General features: G+C 36.9%; 1 long non-coding RNA gene across 1 annotated transcript; it reads left to right on the top strand.

Annotated features, from left to right (window-relative positions):
* Positions 1-1,857: 1,857 nt before the first annotated feature.
* On the top strand, positions 1,858-6,204 carry LOC106882055 (uncharacterized). The gene is made up of 3 exons (XR_001410941.3): positions 1,858-1,983; positions 4,517-4,668; positions 6,031-6,204. It is a non-coding gene; the product is annotated as an uncharacterized LOC106882055 (long non-coding RNA).
* The last annotated feature ends 17,785 nt before the right edge of the window (positions 6,205-23,989 follow it).

Genomic DNA, 23,989 nt, shown 5'->3' on the forward strand with positions numbered 1-23,989 from the left:
CTTCTATTCTTCTGCCTCTACCTCTCTCCTCTCCCTCCACATGACTGGTGTTCGGCCAAGCCTGACCTTTCTTTCTTGGTTCGACTACCATTCGGGCAACATCTATATTCCTTCCCATGCCTGTCATCTCTTATGTCCCTGCCATAAGGCTTCACTTCCACAAACGCCAGCTTAATTTAATTCGTCCTTTGTCGAAAGACACCTGTTGTTAATGTCCTGTTATTTGCATTTGTATTTGTGTAACATTTCTCCGTTTTTCTTTTTTCCATCCTTGTTTTTGTATACATTCGTTGCTTTCTTCCATTGAATCTAGTGCTCTTAGCTTAGATTTTCCTTGGGGCTGGCCAGATTGGAGCAGTCTCGAGTATAACCAGCTGAAACTGCAAAGATAATCTGGAACTCGGCTGATGAAAGAAAACTCCGGATGACCCGTCCTTGTTTTTTCTTGTCCCTTTTTTGTATCATCTGTCTGGATGTTTTGCGTTCTTGTCACATTTTTTGTATTCTTTTATACATATATATATATATATATATATATATATATATATATACAGAGAGATAGATAGATAGAGAGGGAGGGAGAGAGAGAGAGAGAGAGAGAGAGAGAGAGAGAGAGATAGGTTGATAGATAGATAGATAGATAAATAGATAGATAGATAGATAGGTAGACAGACAGACGGACAAACACACAGAAAGACAGACAGGCAGACAGACACACACACACACACACACACGCACACATACATACATGCAGATAGATAGATAGATAGATAGATAGATAGATAGATAGATAGATAGATAGATAGATAGATAGATAGATAGACTGACACACACACACACATATATAGAAATAGATAGACAGACAGACAGACAGACAGATAGATAAATTTGGAGCTAAATAACATGCAGAGAAATATTTAATATAAAGCTGGTCATTTCTTCTTTTTAATTTTAGAAATTGAATATTACAAATGCTTATATGGAATAAGTGGCCCTATCTTTCTATGTGTGTATACATGTATGTAAGTGTATGTATGATCTTCTGTTTTTAATTATTTCACTTCTTGTAAGAAAGGAGCTGGTTTCTAACAGTGATACAAAGCTCTGACTGTAGATGACTAAAGCAATGTCACATTTTGGACAGGAGAAAAATCTTGCATTATGAATGCAATCTGTTCTGCTTACAGATTGAATTTGTAATGTGTGCTAGCTGGTTGATTTCTTTTCCTGAAAACTCCAGCTTTTCCAGAGTGCCACTTAGACATTTACTAACATAGCCAAATGCACCAATTAATATGGTATAAATGTGAAAATATAATCTTGGTATAGAAGCTGCAGGTTTAAAGCAGTTTTCTGTCATTACCTCATTCAATTTGTGATCATGTTCTTGCTATCTGATTTTTGAGGAGATATTCATATCAGCAGGGTCACTAAACTCTATGAAAGTTGATATTTTTTGTTGTCTGTCTCAGTCTGTTATATTTGCACTAAGTAGAGGTTTTCATGGGAATGGTCCACCAATATGCTTTGTGTTGATGTCTGTGTATGTATTCAATCTATATTTATGCCACGCTAGTTTTTTTTTTTCTGACATTGTATATTGTTTTAGCAACATCATCTCGCATTAGGAGGTAGTATGTTGAAGACATTTTTACACAACTGTATATGTAGGTACGTACGTATGTATGTATGTATATATGTATGTATGTATGCGTGTAAGCATGCATGTATATATTTATGTTAGTAATGGTGATAACAGAAGAACAAGAATAACAACAATATTATCGTTATTATTATTATTATTGTTGTTGTTATTATCATTATTATAATTAGTAGTAGTAGTCGAGAGAAGAACGTGAAAACGTCTTGAATAGTTTTAATAATGTAAGGGGAATAACTCTAACTTATCAAGTTATTTCGAGTACCTCAGTGTTGCATCTACTTGTGCGTGCAGGGATTTGTGTTTATGTTTGAACTTTGTGCGTAAGTATGCACCTACCCACTCTATATCTCCTTATTGTTACTGATGTCTCTTTTCTTATGTAAAAGAAATTGACGATAGAATCGTCATCAAATCTTGAAAAAATTTTTTCGGAAATTTGATACGACCATTACCTTCAAGGGAGAGAATATAGTCGATTGACTACATGCAAGAACATCAACAATCGAGCGAGCCTCTAGATCAGAGGTTTTTAAAGTGGGCGGTACTGCCCCCAGGTGGTGGTGATGGGGGGGGGGGGACACTGAGCTTGTCGATGGGGACGTTAGGCCTTAGGTTCAGAGGTGTGTTGGGGGGAGTGAGGTAATACAATTTACATACTAAATTTTACCCGTAGTAGTAATTGTATTATACATGGTAAAACTAATGATTATTACAATAAAATGAGACGGCTTCTTTCGACTAACATTGAGCCTGATATAGAAAACTTAACTAGATCTCATCTGGTACAGGGTAATCAGAATCCTGCAATGAATGAAGTAAATTTACGACTTCTGTCCAGCGGTGTAGCCAGGTTCTAAAGTTAAGGAGAGGGAGCACAAAAAAAAGGCGCTGTGACACATACCAAATAATTTTTAATCCATTTCTCTTACGTTACGCGAAATATTTCATTAGTTATAATATTCGTAATAATATTCTACATCCATTAATTTCATGTTTCAGGAACAATGTCATTATGAATGAAACTTTCAATACTAATAGATGTAACTAACGAGTTTTAAAAATTGTTGAAAAGGCGCCAATTTTGAAAAATGTGCTCGGGATAGCGGTTGCTCCGATTCTTCCTCTATTAACTACGTCACTAATTTTGTCTTTACTAATATTTTATCATTTCATTGTTAAAATCTGATAGAATCCGTGTTTTGGGTAAAATTTATGAATTATCGTCCATGTTAAGTTATTTTAGTTGTGATTCCTCACTCGCCACATATGTGGGTTCTACGCATAACAACTATTTACGAAAAAAAAAAAGTTAAGAACCATTGCTCTAGATGGTTTCTCGACTTTCTAGAAACAGTAGCCAGACCTCCCTCATGTTTAATGGCGCTGTCTTACAGAAGTAAAATATTTTAAAATGATGTTAGAAAACTACAGCTAAAAAAGCAAGAGATGGTTTTAGCTGGTATAACGCATGTCTCTGACCCTTGTATTATTACAAGTTCTTGGTTCCATGTGTTGTGTATAAAACGGGAAAGAAATACAAGAAAACGAGTTTTCAATGACCTGCAACACTTTATTCATCCACTAAATGAATTGTACAACAAACCAGTTGGATACATCAGGAAGATAACTGTCTGTAGTAATCATACACAATTGGCTTCTCAATTCAGTCAGAATCTGGTTGCATGTGCTTCAACAACAGGAACAAAATGGCATGACATAACTTCCAGAAAATTCTCCCCTCACTGACAAAAACAGGAAAAAATCCTCTTATCAAAAGACAAAATGAGGCACACAGAGGCACTTGATTTTGCTGTACTTGTTGGTCTGTCACACAATGGGATAGGATACAAAACTGTATCCCGCATACTACTAGACCAATCCAAAAAGCAGACTGGGCCAAGTATTATACCATCACATGACTGGTTTAAGTGACCAGTCGTTAGGAACATGCAGGATGGGACAATTTCTGACAGTTTAAACCTAAATGATGTAACATTCTATGACATCAGTCTCGCTACATGGTTATAGTTGGAATGTTTTGTGATTCGAGGTGTATGCTTCATCAAGGTTGGTCTGGGGTTAAACATTAACAACATTTCATAAATTGTTGATATTACTTATCGTTTCACTTACTCTCCTCTCAGTGAAAGCAAAATTGTGCTGACTTCAATAAATTTTGAACTTAGAATCGATAAGAAATTTTAATCCTTTAATTTTTAAACCGACTTTATCCAGATCAAATATTCTGTTTTCTGTTCAAACCAACCAGATCTGGCCCATCACACCTACGTGAAAATATTAAAAATAAACAATGACATCATCAAAATCTCAAAGCTGTAAGATGGTGCATGATTAATTCAAAACAATGCGAATAAATAAGTATTACATTTGATGGGATAATCTGAATGCTAAAAGGTTAATACTATAAAGTAATGGTTCTGTAACTGACAAATACCAATTACCCTGCTACCAAAAAAATGAAATTCTTTGCTTTCATCCTCTTTTTTCATTGTCAAAATAGAGTTGCATCTATGTAATTCTTCTTTCTTCACCATAGTATTGGATAATTTATAAAACACTTTGATGCATTTCTAATTTTATTAAAACATTAAAGCATCAAAGCTGTCAACTATTTCAAAGTTAGCAAGACTTGCCCTCTTTTGGACACATGTAGAAAGCACTCTTCTCTATGGAGCCGCAACCTGGACCATGAAGAAGAAGCTTCAAGATCCCTTATAGGGTACATTCACAAGGCTTCTCTTTAGGGCTTAAAGCATCTCATAGTGTGAACAAGACTAAAGAGGAGATTTATAGATACATTTCAACTATCTCTATCATTATTGCTCATTTCAGATAGGCTTTGCTGACCACTGCTATCATGATGAGTAACAGGCTATATCAGATATGTTTTGGAAACTTCCACACCCTAACAAGGATGAAGGCCACTCAATTACATCGATGTTATTAGCAGAGACACACAATATGAAAATGAAGACTTGTTGAAGGTAATGAAGGATCATGATTCCTGGTACAGCATAATGAAAGAAGAAGTATTTTATTCACCACAATACTTTGTGTGTACACTCACACTCATCATCCCCCCACCCAAAGAAAAACACTAATAAGGCATCTAGCTCAACTTTCAGTTGTTTTATCAACTCCATCACCCTAGTTGATTTCTTAAATTTGTATGCAGCCACAGATACAAAGAGAATCAATGCTTGAAACATACACACTCAGTATAATACTGGTACATTTCTTATTGGCTCCTGCAGGATCACAAGCCAAATACTCTTGTTAGAAACCATCTACATCAGGTGTTCTCAACCAGGGTCCATATCAGATTTGGATATGGGGTCCATGCAAGCAAAATAATAAATCAGAGATCCACAGTAGTATTTTAAGGGTCCATGAGAAACAATTTGCTTTAAATGAATTTATTGCAAGAAGCAGTTAGGCTTCTTTCTGTAATGTTTAACATAATTCAGCATGTTTCCGGCCACTGAAACATCTTTTCTCAGTGTTATAGCAAACCTACACAACTGAATGAGTGAGAAACAAAATAGGAATTTTGAAATAAGTATCTATAAAACTAGTTTTTAAACATCAAATGTCTATGGGGGCCCACCAGAATGAAATAGTAATCAAAGGGATCCATAAGTTTAAAAAATGGTTGAGAACCACTGATCTGCATGAATGTTCACCCCATAAGAAATACCCATCAAATTACACCACAACAGTTTCTTTTTTAAATAAAGATGCATTAGTAAATGTAGTCCTATAAACTCCTTCAAAAATTATGGGAGTATCACAGCTGGAATGTTTAGATCACTAGACTTCTCAACAACAACAAACTGAGACATTTGAATTCCAAATATATAGAGAAGAGACTCCAGTACAGTAAAAAAGTTAGTCTGATGCTCTACTGTTTCTGCTATATGTCATCATATATTGATTCAATTTTAAGATGAGCATTTACAGATCCAGTTTGTTTCCCCAATACACAAGAATGATATAATTACTTTGAAGTTAAACAAAATAAGAAAAGAGAATCAATTTTAATGCAAATTTCATACATTTAGATTGTTTTATTGATTTGAAAAAATTATGTTTTGTTTATCTGCTGTGAATTTTGTTTTAAAGAATTGATATATAAAATAGCAATTAAAAGAACATTATTTCAATGAATCAATTTTCTAATATATTCTCCAAATCCAATATTTTATACACATGTAATGAATCTTTTGTTTAGCAAAATTATTTGCTCTCAATGGAAGATAGTGCTTTGAAATAGAATAAATTGATATGAGACTGAAAGATACTATTTTTTTTGTTTTACTATAATTATATTATTAATTACCTTTCAGGTGGCTGATTGGCAGAATCTTTAGAGCATTGGACAACCGTGCCTTACGATATGTGTTCTTGTTCTTTACATTCTGAGTTCAAATTCCACCATGGTCAACTTAGCCATTCATTCTTTTAACATTGATGAAATAAAGTTTTAGAGTTGATATAATCAATTAACCCTCCTCTTGAAATTGCTGCTTTTGTGTCATCATTTAATGTTTGTTTTCCATGTTAACATGGGTTAGATGGTTTGACTGAAAACTGGTAAGCTGCACCAGGTTCTAATCTGATTTAGCATGGTTCCTACAGCTGGATCCCCTTCCTAACACCAACCACTCCAAGAGTGTAGTGGGTGCTTTTTACGTGTCATCAGCATGGGTAAACAATTTTTATATTTTGGTTCTTTGGAAGAAAATCAAAAGATCTCATTTTGAAAAGAAAGTTGCTTTTTGATAATTTTGTTGAAATCCCTCAGTAAAAGCTTAATTGCTTCATGAAAATATTTTGTTCAATCTTCTTTAATCCACCATTGGACCTTATAGTAAAGTTTGTTGCTGTCAGCAATGTCAGTCAAATGCTGTTCTACATGAGGGCTCAGTTTGGAAGCATATTGGATAGAGCTACAATAACTAAGACACTTGTGTCTAAGAAACAAAGTCCACTAACTTTAAGTTGATATCTTAGGGTGGCACACTTCAACATCATAAACAGGAACTGTATTGTAAAATTAACAATAATTTCATTGATTCTTAGAGCTGAGTTCAATTTCTCCTGTAAGAAAAAATGTATTGTTCAGCTCTGAATGAGCAAATCCAGGTTAATACAATGTACATATACTAAGTAATGATTCCGAAGTTCATTCTCATTCCTAATCATAGTTACATACACATTGCTTGCTTGCTTCATGCTCTTGTCAAAAATAGAAATTTATCTCTTGGTCACTCAAAACTCAACTAAGAGACTGGCAGGTTCTGTGGTATCATATAATTCATAAAGAATTATCTTTCTCTGTTGAAGCACTGTCAGTTTATATCCTACCACTAGTAACAAATATAAAATAAAGGCTTTACCTTCAGTATCTCTGACTTTTTATCGACATATAGGAAGTGATCTTTATAACTGATACATTAAACTGCCATTCTAACCTCAGATTTTTCCATGAGTTATTACAGAGGCAGCAGATAGTACCAAATGTTTCTTATTAGCTAACCCATATGTTGCTAAAAGCTATTACTTCTACAGCTTCTTCAGAAGTTGTAGAAATATTCAGTCAATCTAGTTATCAGTTAATTTTCAAGACCACTCATAACTGTTTTGCAAGAACACGAAACCCTTACTGTCTCATACAACCTGCTAGAAATAGCAGCCAGATCTACCTTATTTCTCACCCTACTGTCTTCTTATGAAATGGAAAGACATATTGAATGAAGTAGTCCTAGATACACTAGGCCTGAACAAAAAATGACATGATATTAGTTCTGGAAAACCCTTCATCATAAATCTGTTTAATTAGGGTTGACTTGGAGGTAAACAACTACAACAATAACAACTTTAGAGTAGTAGCAGGAAGCTTCTAGAAATCCGAGTTGGTAATGGCTGGACATGGTTAAGGAAGATATCCAGAAGCTCAATGTCACCTTGGAGGATGCAGAGGGGCTGGCATGAGACCACCAATGATGAAGAGCACTGTTGGATCTGATGCATGATGACATCTATACATAATGATGTGTCTGAGATCACTAACCTGGGATGACCCCAGCCCCATCAAGCAAGTGCATGAAGCAAGCAAGCAAGTAATGCGAATGTAACTATGATTAGGAATGAGAATGAACTCAGGAATCATTACTTAGTTATATACTAGTTTCCAATATTCTGAGCCACCATAAAGATTCATAAGTTCAATCCCATCAGGAAACATGTATGATGAAGATGGTGAAGACTGATCTCAAGGTACTGTGAATCATAATGGGGACTTTGACCATTGGCAACACACAGTGCTGAAGAAGATCTCTTGATCCATTCAAGTATGATAAAAGCATACATTAAAGTCTTTTCTTATTGGGTCATCCCATAAATAATGCGGAATTTTCAATTGCCTGAACTAAAAATCAGACGGGGACAGGTTAAACTACCTGCATCAACTTGCTTTCAAAGCAGGAAGTAATTTTACTTTGTAATTATTTTTAATACTGGTTTTGAACAGTGCAGTTCGATTTTAACATGTTTTTAAAGCTATAATGGAAGTGACAAAGGAGCATGTTCAGCATATTTTGCTTTATGCAATCAATAAAGGCAACAACACAACAGAAAGTGAGAGGAATATTAATGCAGTGTACATTATTTACATTTGATGGATATTTGTTCTCATCTTTTTTGTTGTTAACACAACGTTTCGGCTGATATACCCTCCAACCTTCATCAGGTGTCTTGGGGAAATTTCGAACCTGGGTTCCCATTCCTAAGGTATTTTTTGATGTTATTATTATTATTATTATTATTATTAGAAAGAATTGAGGTAACTCCTCCGGAAGATATTGAGTCAAAATTAAAAGAAGAGTGCCATTGTTATGTAGTGAATGATATTTCGACATTTGTGTGTCTTCAACTGGTTCAAAAAATAAATTTGTTAATATACTTCATTTTTTATGGAATGCAGCAGCAGATGATAAAGCTATAAATAAAAGCATGTAAATATTGAATTAAAAACCCTTTGAATAGAAAAAGTCTAAGGCTACCAATGGAACTTGAACCCACATTTCTGTAAACATGACAGCTGTCTTACCATTGAACCAAAACAATCCTTTGAATTTCTCAATCCATTTTAGAAAATTTATTCTTACCTGCGAGAATTCTTAAAATATCAACAACATACAGGTGCAGATGTCGCTGTGTGATAAGAAATCTTCTTGCTAACCATGTGGTTCTGGATCAAGTCCCACTGCATGGAACCTTGGGCAAATGTGTTCTACGATAACTTCAGGCCAACCAAAACCTTGTGAGTAGATCTGGTAGACAGAAACTAAAATAAACCTGTCATATACATATTTGTGTGTGTGTGTGTGTGTTTTTGTGTGTGTGTTTTTGTGTCTGTGTTTGTCCCCCCACCACTGCTTGGCAACTGTTGTTGGTGTGTTTACATCCCCAGTAACTTAGAAGTTTGGCAAAAGAGTCCGGTAGAATAAGTACCGGGCTTAAAAAGACAAAAAAATAAAGTATTGAGTTTGATTCATTCGACTTAAAATTCTTCAAGGCAATGCCCCAGCATAGCCACAGTCTAATAACTGAAACAAGTAGAAGATAAAAGATACATTAAAATGTTAGTATTTATGAATTCAGGGATGTTTAATATCATCATCATCAACATCATTGTTTTTAAATGTCTACTTTTCCAGGCTTGCATGGATTCAGATGGCAGTATGTTGGTATGGACTTTTCTATGGTTGGATGCCTTACCTGTTTCTAACCTCCACTTGTTTCCAAGTGAGATGGTAATAATTTCTTGCTCTGTCAAACAATAACAAACAGCTTGGACATATTTACTGGCAAAAACTAGAAAACAAATGACTCTATATGAAGATCGTACAACATGTCAAAACATGTCATACAACATGGATGCGCTTTTGTACTGGACTCTAAGTAAAACAGCATTATTAGCAAAACCATTGTTTACAATCAGTGAATTAAATGCATGTAGAAAAGGGAAATACAAATACACTTTGACATGCCCACACACATATATATATATCATCATCATCATCGCCCGTACCCCCCATCATCATCATCATCCCCACCACCACCGTCATCATCCCCACCACCACCATCATCATCATCATTATAATCACCACCACCACCATCATCATCATCATTATCACCATCACCACCACCATCACCACCACCATCACCATCATTATCATTTTGATATCCATTTTTCTATGTTTGCATGGAATTTGTTGAGGCAAATTTTTTGTATGACCTAATGCCCCTCAAGTCATCAACACTCACCTCTTTCCTAACAAAGTAGTATTTCTCATAGCCAGACACATTTTGTGTGTATGTGTGTGTGTGTGTAAATATATGACAGCCGTCTCTAAGTTTCTGCCTATCAAATTCGTTTACATGGTTAGCCTGAAACTATATAGTAGAAAGTACTTGCCAAGATGCCAAGCAGTGGGTCTGAACCTGAGAATGCATACTAAGAGAAGTAATTCAGGGTGTATTTGAACAACAAAGATGAGTACAGGCATCTCCTGTGTTACATCCACCCCAGGTTATGGGATTTCGCACTTATAGAAATTGTAAAGTATGACCATTAATTTTGGGATACAAGTCTGTAATTTCACACTTTTGGAAACTCATATAGTTTTAAATTGTTAACAATTTAAAACTACATTTACTTCTTAGCTTAATGACCACTTGTGTTTCAGTTAAGATCAAAGTATATAGTTAACAATTTAAAAAAAAACCATACACACATACATGCATACACATGCACATATGTATATATAATGTGAATATGTGCGTGTGTGTGTTTTTGTATGTTTCGAGCGAACAACACATTTGAGTGAGGTCGTTGCCAGTGCCACTGGACTGACTCCTGTGCAGGTGGCACATATAAAAAACACCATTTGAGCGTGGCCGTTGCCAGTACCGCCTGACTGGCCCTCGTGCTAGTGGCATGTAAAAGCACCCACTACACTCTTGGAGTGGTTGGCGTTAGGAACGGCTTCCAGCTGTAGAAACTCTGCCAGATCAGATTGGAGCCTGGTGCAGCCATCCGGTTCGCCAGTCCTCAGTCAAATCGTCCAACCCATGTTAGCATGGAAAGTGGACGTTAAACAATGGTGATGATCATGGTGTATCAATGTATGTGTATGTGTGTGCATGCATACATGCATGTGTGTGTGTGTTTCTAATCATTAACACAAACACAGCCATCACCAGCAACAATAATATATAGTATGAAGAAGCTAAGCAAATCCATTTCAAATAAAAACATATAATGTGGCATCCTAGTGTATTTTAAAAGTTGAATGAAATGTCTTTGAACTTAGGTCTATGAGGATTGACTTGAGATTAAACACTCACAACAATTAGCCAGAACAATATGACCACTACATCAGTAACAATACCCAACCACTTTGACTAACATATAAACCAATGCAACCCACATCATCACCATTATCAAGCCACTGACTTTTGAATCCAACTGGCTCCAACAGATATCAGTGTGTACACCAACACGTGTGTGTCTGTGTGTGTATATGTGAGTCTGTGCGTGTGTATGAGTATTTGGGTATGAGTGTATGTGTATTTGTCTTAAGTTGGAAGTGCAAGGGGAAAATTATTAATAAAATCTGGTGACCCTGCAGCTAACTATAATCACATAATACTTTCTCTTCTTCAGTCAATCACCTTTGAGTCTCATTTTCATAATTACATCCATAGGAATAAGATAATTTTCTGCTCTCACAGAACAGATTTTTCCTGGGCCAATTTTTTTACACCAGCCTCCTCTGGCCTCCTCTGGCCCCCTGTGCCAGTAGCACATAAAAAGCACCCACTACACTCATGGAGTGGTTGGCATTAGGAAGGGCATCCAGCTGTAGAAACACTGCCAGATCAGACTGGTGCCTGGTGCAGCCTCCTGGTTTCCCAGACCCCAGTTGAACCATCCAACCCATGCTAGCATGGAAAACAGACGTTAAACGATGATGATGATATTTGTTGTGGATAATCAATCGCTGCTGCTGTTGGATTTACCTTCAATTTAAGATGTCAGGAAAGAAACTCCCAAATAGAACTGAGGGTAGTTGTGTGAAAAGGAACCACAAAGAGATTACACTGGATATTAAACTTTATGTTTTAAAAAGACTTGATGCATGAGTGAAACTAAGTTTGCCATGTTAATTGTGCAAAGACCTTATATTTCCATAGATCTAATGTAAAGCTTAAAATGGAACTACTCTTGAATATATATAAATCATGGCTCAGAATCGGTGCAATGTATGGATAAACATTATAGTAATTGAAAAAAATCAACAACAAAAGTTTGCATGATGATTTACCAAAAAGCAAAGGTGAAACTTCTAATGAAAATCCTTTTTTGGCTAGTAAAGGCTGGTCTGAAAGGTTTAAAAGTGCGTGAATTTGCACAATTTAAAAATGACTAGTGAAACTGCAAGTGCTGATAAAGAGGCTGCTACTAATTATCCAGAGCAGCTAAAGAAAATGATTGCTGAAGAAGGTTACACACCAAAGCAAGTACACAATGTTGATGAGACTGCACTTTTGGGGAAACGCATACCTGCTAGAACTTACTTCTTGAAAAAAAAAAAAATCAAAACCAGGATTGAAAGCTTCCAAAAATCATTTGATACTTCTTTTGGGAAGAAATTCCACTGGTGATATGAAATTAAAGGGCTTTCAAGGTTTACACAAGGTGTAACCTTCCTCTGATTTGTTGGTCCAATAAGAAGGCTTGGATAACTATTTCTTTTCGCTTATCGCTTTCTATATTCTTATCTTGATATTTCTATCTTTCAAGTCTTCTTTTTCTATTTTCTTTTCTTATTTTTCTCTTCCTTTTCTCCCCCAACTTCTCTCTTCTTCACACTTTCTCTTTTCCCTTCTTTTATCATCTATACTTTACATCTTTCTTTTGCTTACATATATATCTATATTTTCCTATTTTTTGCCCTCTTCTTTTTCCATTGTTCTGTCCAGCCTGCCATCATTTCCCCCACTGACTCATCACTACCACCACCACCACCACCACCACAAGCAATGCTATATTGGTGTAGTTGTTGTTGTTGTTGTTCTTCTTCTTCTTCTTCTTTGCTCCCCCAAACCTCCTCCTTTTCCTGACCCCCATTCTTTCCCCACCTTTACTTTCACTGTCAATGTTTTCCCTTTCTATAACAATGTTTGGACTTGGTAGTTTGATTAATTTTGTAGCTATTGACCTGCTATGGTTAACCACTGCCAGCATTAGTTGGTTCTCTCTCATGCCAGCTGCTGTCATATGATACTGGCTTAAAGCAATCAATAAACCAATAGATCAATATATTGCTCTCTCTTTTATTTCTTGTCTGCAGATTGGAACCAGGACTTGTGACCTGCTAGATTTTTCAACTGAAATCCAATAGTGGGGCAAGATTACCAAAGAAGAGAAAATAATAATAATAATAATAATAATAATAATAATAATAATAATAATAATAATAATAATAATAAACAACACAACTTTGTAAATGAACAATCTGGTGTGTTTATTTTAATGGCCTACCAATGAATACAGTGAGTTTCTTTGCCCTAGGTGTTGGGAAGACACTCGGCAAGAAATAGAAACAATTGAAAGAAGAGGATAATAATAATAATAATAATAATAATAATAATAATAATAATAATAATAATAAATGCCCTGATGCAGTACCAGGCACTGGCTCTCATGGTTTCTGATCTTAACTGATTGGAAGTGTTAGAATGTACGTATTTTGTCTTGGTGTAAAAGATGGGCTGTACCAAATATTCTGCTCAATATCACAGATTTGCTGGTCAGTTCTTTAACCTTAACCAGTTGAGCATGTTCCTTAATGGCTGATGTGCATCTCTGATCACAAGCAGGAGTTGTGGGGGAGCAACAAAGCTACTTGTTGAGAGGAATTATTTGAGGTTTGAATAATTCACTACTGAAAATCTGGGTGTTTCATTCATCATCCTTAAGCAACTCTTATGCAGAAACCTTTTGAGCCAGATAGGCTACTTGACCTGATGAAAATTCTAACTGCACCCCACCTACAAAGTCATGTGGTGTTTATCTTGATGTGAGATCACTATGTTGTGCATATATGATTGTGATGCATGTACCTGGTGTACCCTTATCGGATGGGTAGTCATGATGGGTATACTGAGATTCATATATTTGTACCCCAGTGTCACTTTGATAACATGCGTTGCTCTCTCACTCATTAATAATAATAATAATAATAATAATAATAATAATAATAATAATAGTTTCAAATTTTGCCACAAGGGCAGCCATTTGGGGGGGGGGGGAGGATGAATCGATTACACTGGTACTTATTTTATCAAATCCGAAAGGATGACAGGCAAAGTTGACCTCAGTGGAATTTGAACTCAGAATGTTGAAGACTGACGAAAAACCACTAAGCATTTTGCCTGGCATGCCAATGATTCTGTTAGCTTGCTGCCTTAATAATAATAATAATAATAATAATAATAATGATAATGATAATGATAATAATAATGCAGGTTAACTAGCAAGTTAGTTTTTGTTTGTGGCAGATGTTCAGGTGCAATAAAGACTGCAAACAAACAGGAAACAACTTCTATCTCATTCCAGGGTGAAAAACTAGAGGTAGTCGATAGCTTCCGCTATCTGGGCGACCAAGTTAGTAGTGGGGGTGGGTGCGCTGAAAGTGTAGCTGCTAGAATAAGAATAGCCTGGGCAAAGTTTAGAGAGCTCTTACCCCTGCTGGCGACAAAGGGACTCTCACTCAGAATAAAAGGCAGACTGTATGACGCATGCGTACGAACAACCATGCTACATGGCAGTGAAACATGGGCTGTAACTGCTGAGGACATACGTAAGCTCGCAAGGAATGAAGCCAGTATGCTCCGTTGGATGTGTAATGTCAATGTGAATACCCGTCAGAGTGTAAGTATCTTGAGAGAAAAGCTGAACATTAGAAGCATCAGTTGTGGCGTGCAAGAGAGATGATTGCGCTGGTATGGACATGTGGTGAGAATGGAGGAGGATAGCTGCGTGAAAAAGTGCCACACCCTAACAGTTGAGGGAACCCGTGGAAGAGGTAGGCCCAGGAAGACCTGGGCTGAGGTGGTGAGGCAAGACCTTCGTACATTGGGCCTCACCGAGGCGATGACTACGGACCGAGACCTTTGGAAATGTGCTGTGCGTGAGAAGACCCGGCAAGCCAAGTAAGATCGTTGCCAGTGCCCCTGGACTGGTTCTTGTGCGGGTGGCACATGAGATGCACCATTTTGAGTGTGGCCATTGCCAGTACCGCCTGACTGGCTCCTGTAGGATTTTTGAGCGAGATCGTTGCCAGTGCCCCTGGACTGGCTTGTGCGGGTGGCACATAAAAGACACCATTTCGAGCGTGGCCGTTTTCGTGCGGGTGACACGTAAAAGCACCCACTACACTCTCTGAGTGGTTGGCGTTAGGAAGGGCATCCAGCTGTAGAAACTCTGCCAAATCAGACTGGAGCCTGGTGTTGCCATCCGGTTTCACCAGTCCTCAGTCAAATCGTCCAACCCATGCTAGCATGGAAAGCGGACGTTAAACGATGATGATGATGATGATGATTCTTTTATTCTTTTACTTGTTCCAGTTATTTGATTGCAGCCATGCTGGAGCATCACCTTGAAGGGGATATAGTCAAACAAGTCGACCCCAGGACTTATGTTTTAAGACTAGTACTCATTCTGTCAGTCTCTTTTGCAAAACCGCTAAGTTACAGAGATGTAAACACACCAGCACTGGTTGTCATGTGGTGATGGGGAACAAAGATATATGCGATGGATGGATAATTGTCATCTCATTACAGCTGTTTCTTATGCATTTTTTAAATAGAAGAGTGTGAACATTACTTAATTGTAAAAGGCATTAATCATCAGATGAAATATAATTTCAAACATGAATCATGATTTCAAAATGTTTTTCATGGTAAGCCTTCGACAGACTTCTGCCACACCCCTGGTATATTCTTGGGATATTCTTTTGCTTTTGAAATTATGTTTCATCTGATGTTTACGGTCTTTTGCAATGAAGTAATGTTCTTATTTTTCAATTTAAAAAATGCATAGCAGTAATGAGCTGACAATTATCCATCCTCTGTTATTATTCATTCCCAGAATCATGATTCTCTGAAATTCCTAGCCCCCACCCATATTTTTATCTTCAATTTTAAGAGGAATGTTACTAACTTAAGCCCTTTACTCTCTAAGAAGCATAGGCCATCAGTAAGTGCTCTCCATTGTTCCCAACTTTGGGCTGTCTTTTCTGCTTCTCTACAGTTGGATCCCTTTTTATTTAGCTCTATCAGAATATCTTGTCTCCCAAAGCGACAGCCTTTCTCTCTCAGGTCTTGTTGGTTTTAGATTTATCATCGATGTCTCTTTAACTTGACTTCTTTTTTTTTTCTAGGTAAGGATACTGGCCCTATGCAAACACATTTTTACTTCTGGAAAGCGATAGTCCATATTAGTTTATCTTTTAGGTCAATCTATCCTTTGACTTGTCCAGAATGGGATATCCTACAAGAAGCTCATGTTCCACAAGCTTAGCTCTCAGAGTTAGGGCTAGGATAGTGTACAAACTACCAAACTGCAACAGGGGCTAGACTTTGTTGTCTAGAGGAACATTGACAAGTCCCTTAACACCTGAGGGGTCGTTAGGATGCTGCAGCCATGCAACATATCTAGAGTGAGAAAACCTGGTGGAACCCATCCCTCTCCAAGCTAAACTCATTTCTATAGCTAAGTGAACTGGAGCAATGCTCAAGAACACAACAGATCGCTCAGTCCAGGGATCAAAACCACAGTCTTACGGTCATGAATCCAACATCCTAACCACTAAGCAATGTGCCTCCACTAGTGATATTCATTTCTACAGCTGAGTGGATTGGAGCAACATGAAGTGAAGTATTTTGCTCAAGAACACAATGCATTGCCTGGTCCAAGAATCGAAACTACAATCTTACAATTGTGAGTCCAACATCTTACCCACTAAGTCACGTGCCTCCACTAGAGAAGCAATAATTATGTTTATTTCACCAACCTTGAAGACCTTGTACAGCTCCTTCCTCCAGACCAAACAAAAAAAAAATCACCCACATGTAATAATACCTTTATCTACTTCTATCTGTATCATATATTCTGTGCCATTCATATTCCCTAATATATAGTAACCCTTTAGTATTCAGATTACTTTGTCAACTGTAAAGCTTATTCATTCACATTGCTTTGAGTTAATCATGTATTATCTGGTAGCTTTGGGATTTCAATGATGTGATTATTTATTTTTAGAATGACATTGTAGGGTAGGTGTGAAAGGCAAGATCTGGTCAATTTGAACATAAAACAAGTTGAATATTTGGGCCTGATATGGCCAGTTTAAATGCTAAAGGATCAATATTGAGCCAGCAAGGGTGTCCATATGTGGTTGCTCATTGTTCTAGAAATAGCAGCCAAATCTTCAAATTATACCTCAGAATTTTAGCCAAATAACACAGTGGATATTGTAGTCCCATAGTTAAAAAAATCAAAAGATATGATGGTCATCATTGGAATGACTCTGGTTAAAGGTCTTTTTGATAATAAGTGACTTGGAGCTAAAGAACATAATAATATAGTCGCATGACAGTCATGGTTTTTGATGTTTATTTTTATATGAAGTCTGAATAATGCATAGAATTTGCCCTTGCACATGCTCACACACACACACACACACACACACATACACACGCGCGTGTGCACACACACATACACACACACATTCATACATATTACTCACATCTATTCACATATGCAGCCAAATATTAATGCATTTCAAGTTTGGTTGCTCTCATGCTTTCTCACAGATTCTTGAAGTCATTCATCCAATCACAGACTTATACACAGATGTAACGTGATGATAGATCCTCTTTTCGCTCTGACACATTTACTGAAGTAGACAAAAGTCTAAACCATTCTTCTTGAACAATTTATCTTAGAAACAATAATATATTCCTATCTCCACAACAGAGAACATATGGCTGATTTAACATAAAATTGGCTGGCATGCTTTAAAGTCATGCATTTAAACAGACATGCTTCAGTTGCAAGCAGTAAATCAAATGTACTAAGATATATGCTCATACACATGCACATTCACACTGATACATGTGCACAAGAACATATTCATGTGTGTGTGTGTGTGTGTGGTTATGTATGCATGTCTGTGTGTGTATATATACACATATGTACTTACATATATACATATGTGTGTGTGCATGTGTGCGTGCGCGCGCGTGTGTGTGTGTGTGTGTGTGTATTTTATATAACTTAAGTATTTCGGATTGCAAGACAGTGTGTGAGAGAAAATTGTACTGTCACAGGAGAGAAATGTGTCTGCATGGATGATGGTGCACTTGCATTTAATGATTCTGCAAAGAAAGAGGCTTGGAGATGCCATTATGAAAGACTGCTGAATGTGGAGAATGAATGGGAAGAGCAGAGCCTGCCAAATGTTGAACCAGTTGAGGGACCAGCTACCTGAATCAACAGCACCCTGGTAGATAAAGCAATTAAGGATATGAAGTTAGGAAAAGCCCCCAGTCCATCAGGAATCAGTGCTGAGATGCTTAAAATATCTGATATTGTAAATCAGGTAGTCCACAAAGGAGTCATACCCCAGTGACTGGTGTAGCAGCACCATAGTCAACTGCTACAAAGGTAAAGACAATGCTTTAGATAGAAATAACTACAGGGGTATCAAATTGCTCGATCAGGTGATGAAGGTCATGGAGAGGGTCATAGGCCAACTAATTAGGGAGAGAGTCAGCTTAGAGGAGATGCAATTTGGTTTTGTGCCAAGTAGAAGTACCTCTGATGCTATATTTCTGGTAAGGCAACTGCAAGAGAAATACCTAGCCAAAGATAAACCTCTGTACTTGGCTTCTGTTGAGTTGGAGAAAGCTTTTGACAGGGTTCTCTGATCCCTTATCTGGTGGGCAATGTGGAAACTAGGGATAGACAAGTGGTTAGTAAGAACTGTACAGGGATGCTGTCAGTAAATTGAGGGTTGGCAATGAATATAGTGAAGAATTCCTCTATGCTGATAACCTTGCTCTCATAGCTTAATCACTACCAGAACTAGAGAAGAAATTTCAGGTGTGGAAGCAAGGTCTAGAATTGAAGGGCCTTAGAGTTAATGTAGCAAAAAACCAAAGTCCTAGTAAGTAGGAAATCCTACTAGTAAGTAGGAAATCCCATTCTTATAAATAACTCTGTCCAAATTGGTGTGCTAAACATAAATTGTCTTTTCTGTAGAGCTTTAAAATTTTCAAATGATACAAATGGAATGTGCTGCTCAGGCGAGCAGGTAACATTGCCAGCACTACCAGCTCCTTCTCAACCTCTTATGGATCTTTTAGAAGGCATTTCCATCCAGTCAAGGGATTTTCTGAACAATATCAGACAATACAACTCGGCAAATGACATCGTTTGGTGCATCTCATAAGATAGATAAACATGAATTTACACCAACGTCAAAGTTCAAAGGCAAGTCTATCACCCCATTGGTCCCCTGTTACCCATAAATGAACAACAACAGTTCCTCCAAATTTACCTTATGAGTGATGTAGGACAACAAACCCAAACAAGGTGTCAACATTCCAGATGATGGGTCGTGTTAGACACAGCGCAGACTGCTGCAAAAGTGAGTATATCCACTGACAGCTTTTAAGTGCGTTCAAAAATCACATAACCCCCACAGGTAGGGCCTAGAATACTCCAAACGGATGCATGGCATGCTGCTTAGTTGAATTAGCTCTTCATTTACTCCACAAATGTTTTGTTGTCAATGATGCACTTTCCCATATCATCTGTTTCAACATAACTGCAATATATTATATACAAACTATGCGACTTTAATCCTGAGCAATGCCAATTATCTCTGGTAGTATATGTATATATATATATATATATATAATATACGTGTGTGTGTGTGTGTGTGTGTGTGTGTGTGTGTGTGTGTGTGTGTGTGTGTGTGTGTGTGTGTGTGTGTGTGTGTGTGTGTGTGTGTGTGTGTGTGTGTGTGTGTGTGTGTGTGTGTGTGTGTGTGTGTGTGTGTGTGTGTGTGTGTGTGTGTGTGTGTGTGTGTGTGTGTGTGTGTGTGTGTGTGTGTGTGTGTGTGTGTGTGTGTGTGTGTGTGTGTGTGTGTGTGTGTGTGTGTGTGTGTGTGTGTGTGTGTGTGTGTGTGTGTGTGTGTGTGTGTGTGTGCTAGCAGAGACAGCTGGCGTTGCTCGGGATTAAAATGGCATAGTAAATGTAAGTAGAATACAAATCACAGGCAAATCCTTATGCAGGACAGGTAAATCCAAAAATCTTTTTCTAGAATTTAAAGAAATTCAGAGTATTTAACAACAGTAAATAATGTATATGAAGAAAATCATATCTTTATTATTGATCTCACCTTAAAAATGCAACAATTGTTTCAATTGCATTAACATATACATATACACAGACATGACAGAAGTAATTAGACACCCCATAAACATCGTTTTATGTTTATTCTAACTTTATATTTTTTCTTAATTAACATTTTTATGTTTCAGGTTCTATACGTGACTGTTATATACAAGCCTTGGAACTTTCTGAATTTCAAAGAGGTCGTATTGTAGGTCCTTCTGAAGATGAACATAGTCAGTGTAAAATTGTAGACAACCTTGGGTCCTGATTTCTACAGTAAATAGGATGATTGTGCAATTCACCAGAGAGGGGAAAGAGTCCCCATCACCTCACCAAGATCAACAAGGGCCCTCTGATAAGACCCTTCACTTTGTTAAGAGAATTGTGGAGGATAATCCTTGTTACAAGGCCTCTGAAATAGCAGAACAAGTTGGTATCAGTCTCAGAACAGCTGTCACTTTGTTAAGAGAAGTGTGGAGGATAATCCTCATTGCAAGGTCTCTGACATAGCAGAACAAGTTGGTGTCAGTCCCAAAACAGCTGTCAGGTGTCTCCACAAACTTGGTTACTATGGCAGAACAGCAAGAAGGAAGCCACTTCTTCAACCAGCCAACATCAAGTGGAGAAAAGACTGGGCCAGTGAGATGGTGGAGAAGCCACTAGCATTTTAGGACACTGTCATATTCTCTGATGAGTCCAGATTTGCTGTGTTTCTTGACAGCAGTCGAGTGTGGGTCTTGAGATTCCGATCAAAAATTTAATGTGAAAAGATTGCAGCCAACAATGAAACATGGCAGCTATTGTATGATAGTCTGGGGAGCAATCTGGAGCAATGGTTGATCAGAGCTGGTGGAGTGTGAAAGAAACATAAACTCAGATAAATATGTGTCCATATTGCAGAAAGGACTCCTTCCAATCTTCTCCAGTGGTGAAATGATTAAAGGAAGATGAGGCTCCTTGTCACTCAGCTAAAATGTCCCAAGATTTGTTGGATAAGAATGGCCTTAAAAAGCTTCCATGACCAGATGAAATGCTTAAATAGTCTTGACTATTAATTCTGCCATGAAGGGAAACCATTGGGCCAGCAGATTTCGAAGATCTCCATATCATCACACATCCTCCTCCATACATAACAGTTGGAAGAAGGCAGTCTGGGTCAAATGCTTCTTTTGACTATCTCCACACGTATTCTCAGCCAGTGGTCAGAAATAAGGTAATGGATGACTCGTTCAAGAAAAGAACATTCTTCCACTGCTCTAGGGAACAATTCTGTAGGTTTTTACTCCACTCTAAATGCTTTGCAACGTTTGTTTTTGAAAGTAGTGGTTTTCTGATTGCAGCCCTCCTGTGAAATCCTGCTTTGTATAGCTCCCAGAGAACAGTTTTTGTGGAAACTGGGTTCTTGAGGTGGTCATTAAGCTCTGCAGTAATTTTGGGAGCTGTACTTTTGTGATTCTTTCTAACAATTCGTATAAGAATCTGACGGTCCCTATCTGAATATTTTGGTTTCCTTCTGGAGTTTTGTTTCGACAAGGAGGTTTTTCCCTATTTTCCAAAGGCTGTCATTTCTTTTGAGACAGTACTTCTTGACACACCAAACATTTTGGCTGTTTTCAATTGGGTAGTGCCTGCCATATGAGCACCAACAATTCGACCTCTTTGAAAGTCTGATAGATCTGTCATTTTCATGAATTTTAATTACCCTTTTCTGATAATATCTGAAAAAAAAAACCCAACAAATTTAGCAAAACATATTAAGCAACACTAATAATTAATCAAAAAACATAAGAGTAAAGAAGCTTTTATAGATATTTCAAAATTATGATCATTATTTTGTCCGACACCTCTATACATACTCTACCCTCTTTGACCCTCAATTTTTGTTGTATGTTCTTGCTCTTAATCTCACCATTCCTCTTTCTGTCTCACCATCACAAATACTCCACACTTCTTCCTCCTTCCTTTAATTGGTATTTCTATGCTTTTAAATATAGTTTTACTGCTAAAAATTTCACATTTTGCCATTCCTCTTTTTGAAGATAATATTCAATACTTCAATGCTTCTAGCTTGATCATATAAATGTATTACGTGTACATATTGATGATAATTTCTACTTGTTCAATGTGTATTATTGCACCAGTATGCACACCTATTTGTGTAATACACATTCTTACATTAGTTTTGAAGAAGCCATAGTTTTGAAACAGCTGTAAAGATCTATTGAGAACTATGTTTTTTTCTTTGCAAAATATATCTATGGTTACGTTTATGTAAGACTTTTTATGAATGATGTTAATGTTACAATCAGACATATATGTACTTCTTCATATTTTTCTCTCTATATATATGCATAAATGTGTGTGTTTGTATGTGTGTGTGTGTGTGTGTGTGTGTGTGTGTGTGTGTGTGTGTGTGTGTGTGTGTTTAAGTTTCATGTATATCTGAAAGGAATTAAAAGAGTGATCTACCAAAACCTAGAAAGATTCCAAATAGTCTTCTATAAAAAGTGATTTGACATTTGAAGCATTACATTTTTTTAACAGTAGTACTTGTGTTATTTACTAATATAAATAGCCTTTATTTGTAATGTAAATAGTCCTTAGTACTGATGTAAGTGGTCTGTATCATTGATACTAAATAGCCTTTAGTAGCAGGGTAAGTACTTCTTATAAGCAGCTACAGGTAAATTTTATAGAGTGGCCGGTGGATGGGAATGTATGTTTTATAAGTAAAATATAAACAATTACTATTAGCAGACTGAAAGGTTTTAAAGAATGATGCAAGCAGGAATTTTACTTGTTTTGCAAGACATTTATTTGATCTGAGATTGTGTTGAAACTGAAATAATTACATTGTGGTAGATTCATGTTAGCTGTTTAAAACAAACATTTACCATTACGTTCACTTCTATTTTACTTTGTGATAATGTTTACTATATAATATATGTTCATACATGAATAGATGCAGGTATGGCTTGTGGTGGTTTTATGTTCATTCCTGCTCTGCAGCAAAAATCCTTTGGTAGGTACCTTGTGCTATAGTCCTTGGCTGACCAACGCTTTGTGAGAGAATTTAATAGCTGGAAACTGCAGGAATTTCGTCGCATATCTATTTGCCTTTCTGTTTGTATATCTGTGTGTCTGTCTGTGTATGTGTGTGTCTCTCTCTCTTTTTCCTTCTCTCTCTCCCTCATTCTTTACGTATAGGTATGTATGTATGTACATGGCTGTGTGGTAAAAAGCTTGCTTTCCAACCATGTACTTTGGGTTCAGTCCCACTATGCAGCATCTTTGGCAAGTATCTTCTGCTATAGACCTGAGCTAACCAAAGCCTTGTGAATGGATCTGGTAGATGGAAATGGAAAGAACTCATCATATATATATGTATGTATATACCTAAGTGTGTGTGTGTGTGTGTGTGTGAGACTCTGTCTCCTATCATCACTTGACAACTGGTGTTGGTTTGTTTACATCCCCATAAACTAGCAGTTTGGCAAAAAGAGATGAATCAAATAAGTACCAAGTTTAAAAGTAGGTACTAGGGCAATTTGTTCGACTAAAGCTTCAAGGTGATGCCTCAGCATGGCTGCAGTCCAATGAGTGAAACAAGTAAAAGATAAGAGATATATATATATTTATGCATGTGTGTGTATGTGTGTGTGTTTATGTCTGTATGTAGACATGCAAGATTTTTTTCCTTTTTAAATCCAAAGAAATTCTGGGAATTTATTAATCTTCTTATTCTTGATGGTTCTTCTAAACTA

Source organism: Octopus bimaculoides, chromosome 4 (genome assembly GCF_046866305.1).
Source record: "Octopus bimaculoides isolate indiv1 chromosome 4, ASM4686630v1, whole genome shotgun sequence".
NCBI classification, from domain to species: Eukaryota; Metazoa; Mollusca; class Cephalopoda; order Octopoda; family Octopodidae; genus Octopus; species Octopus bimaculoides.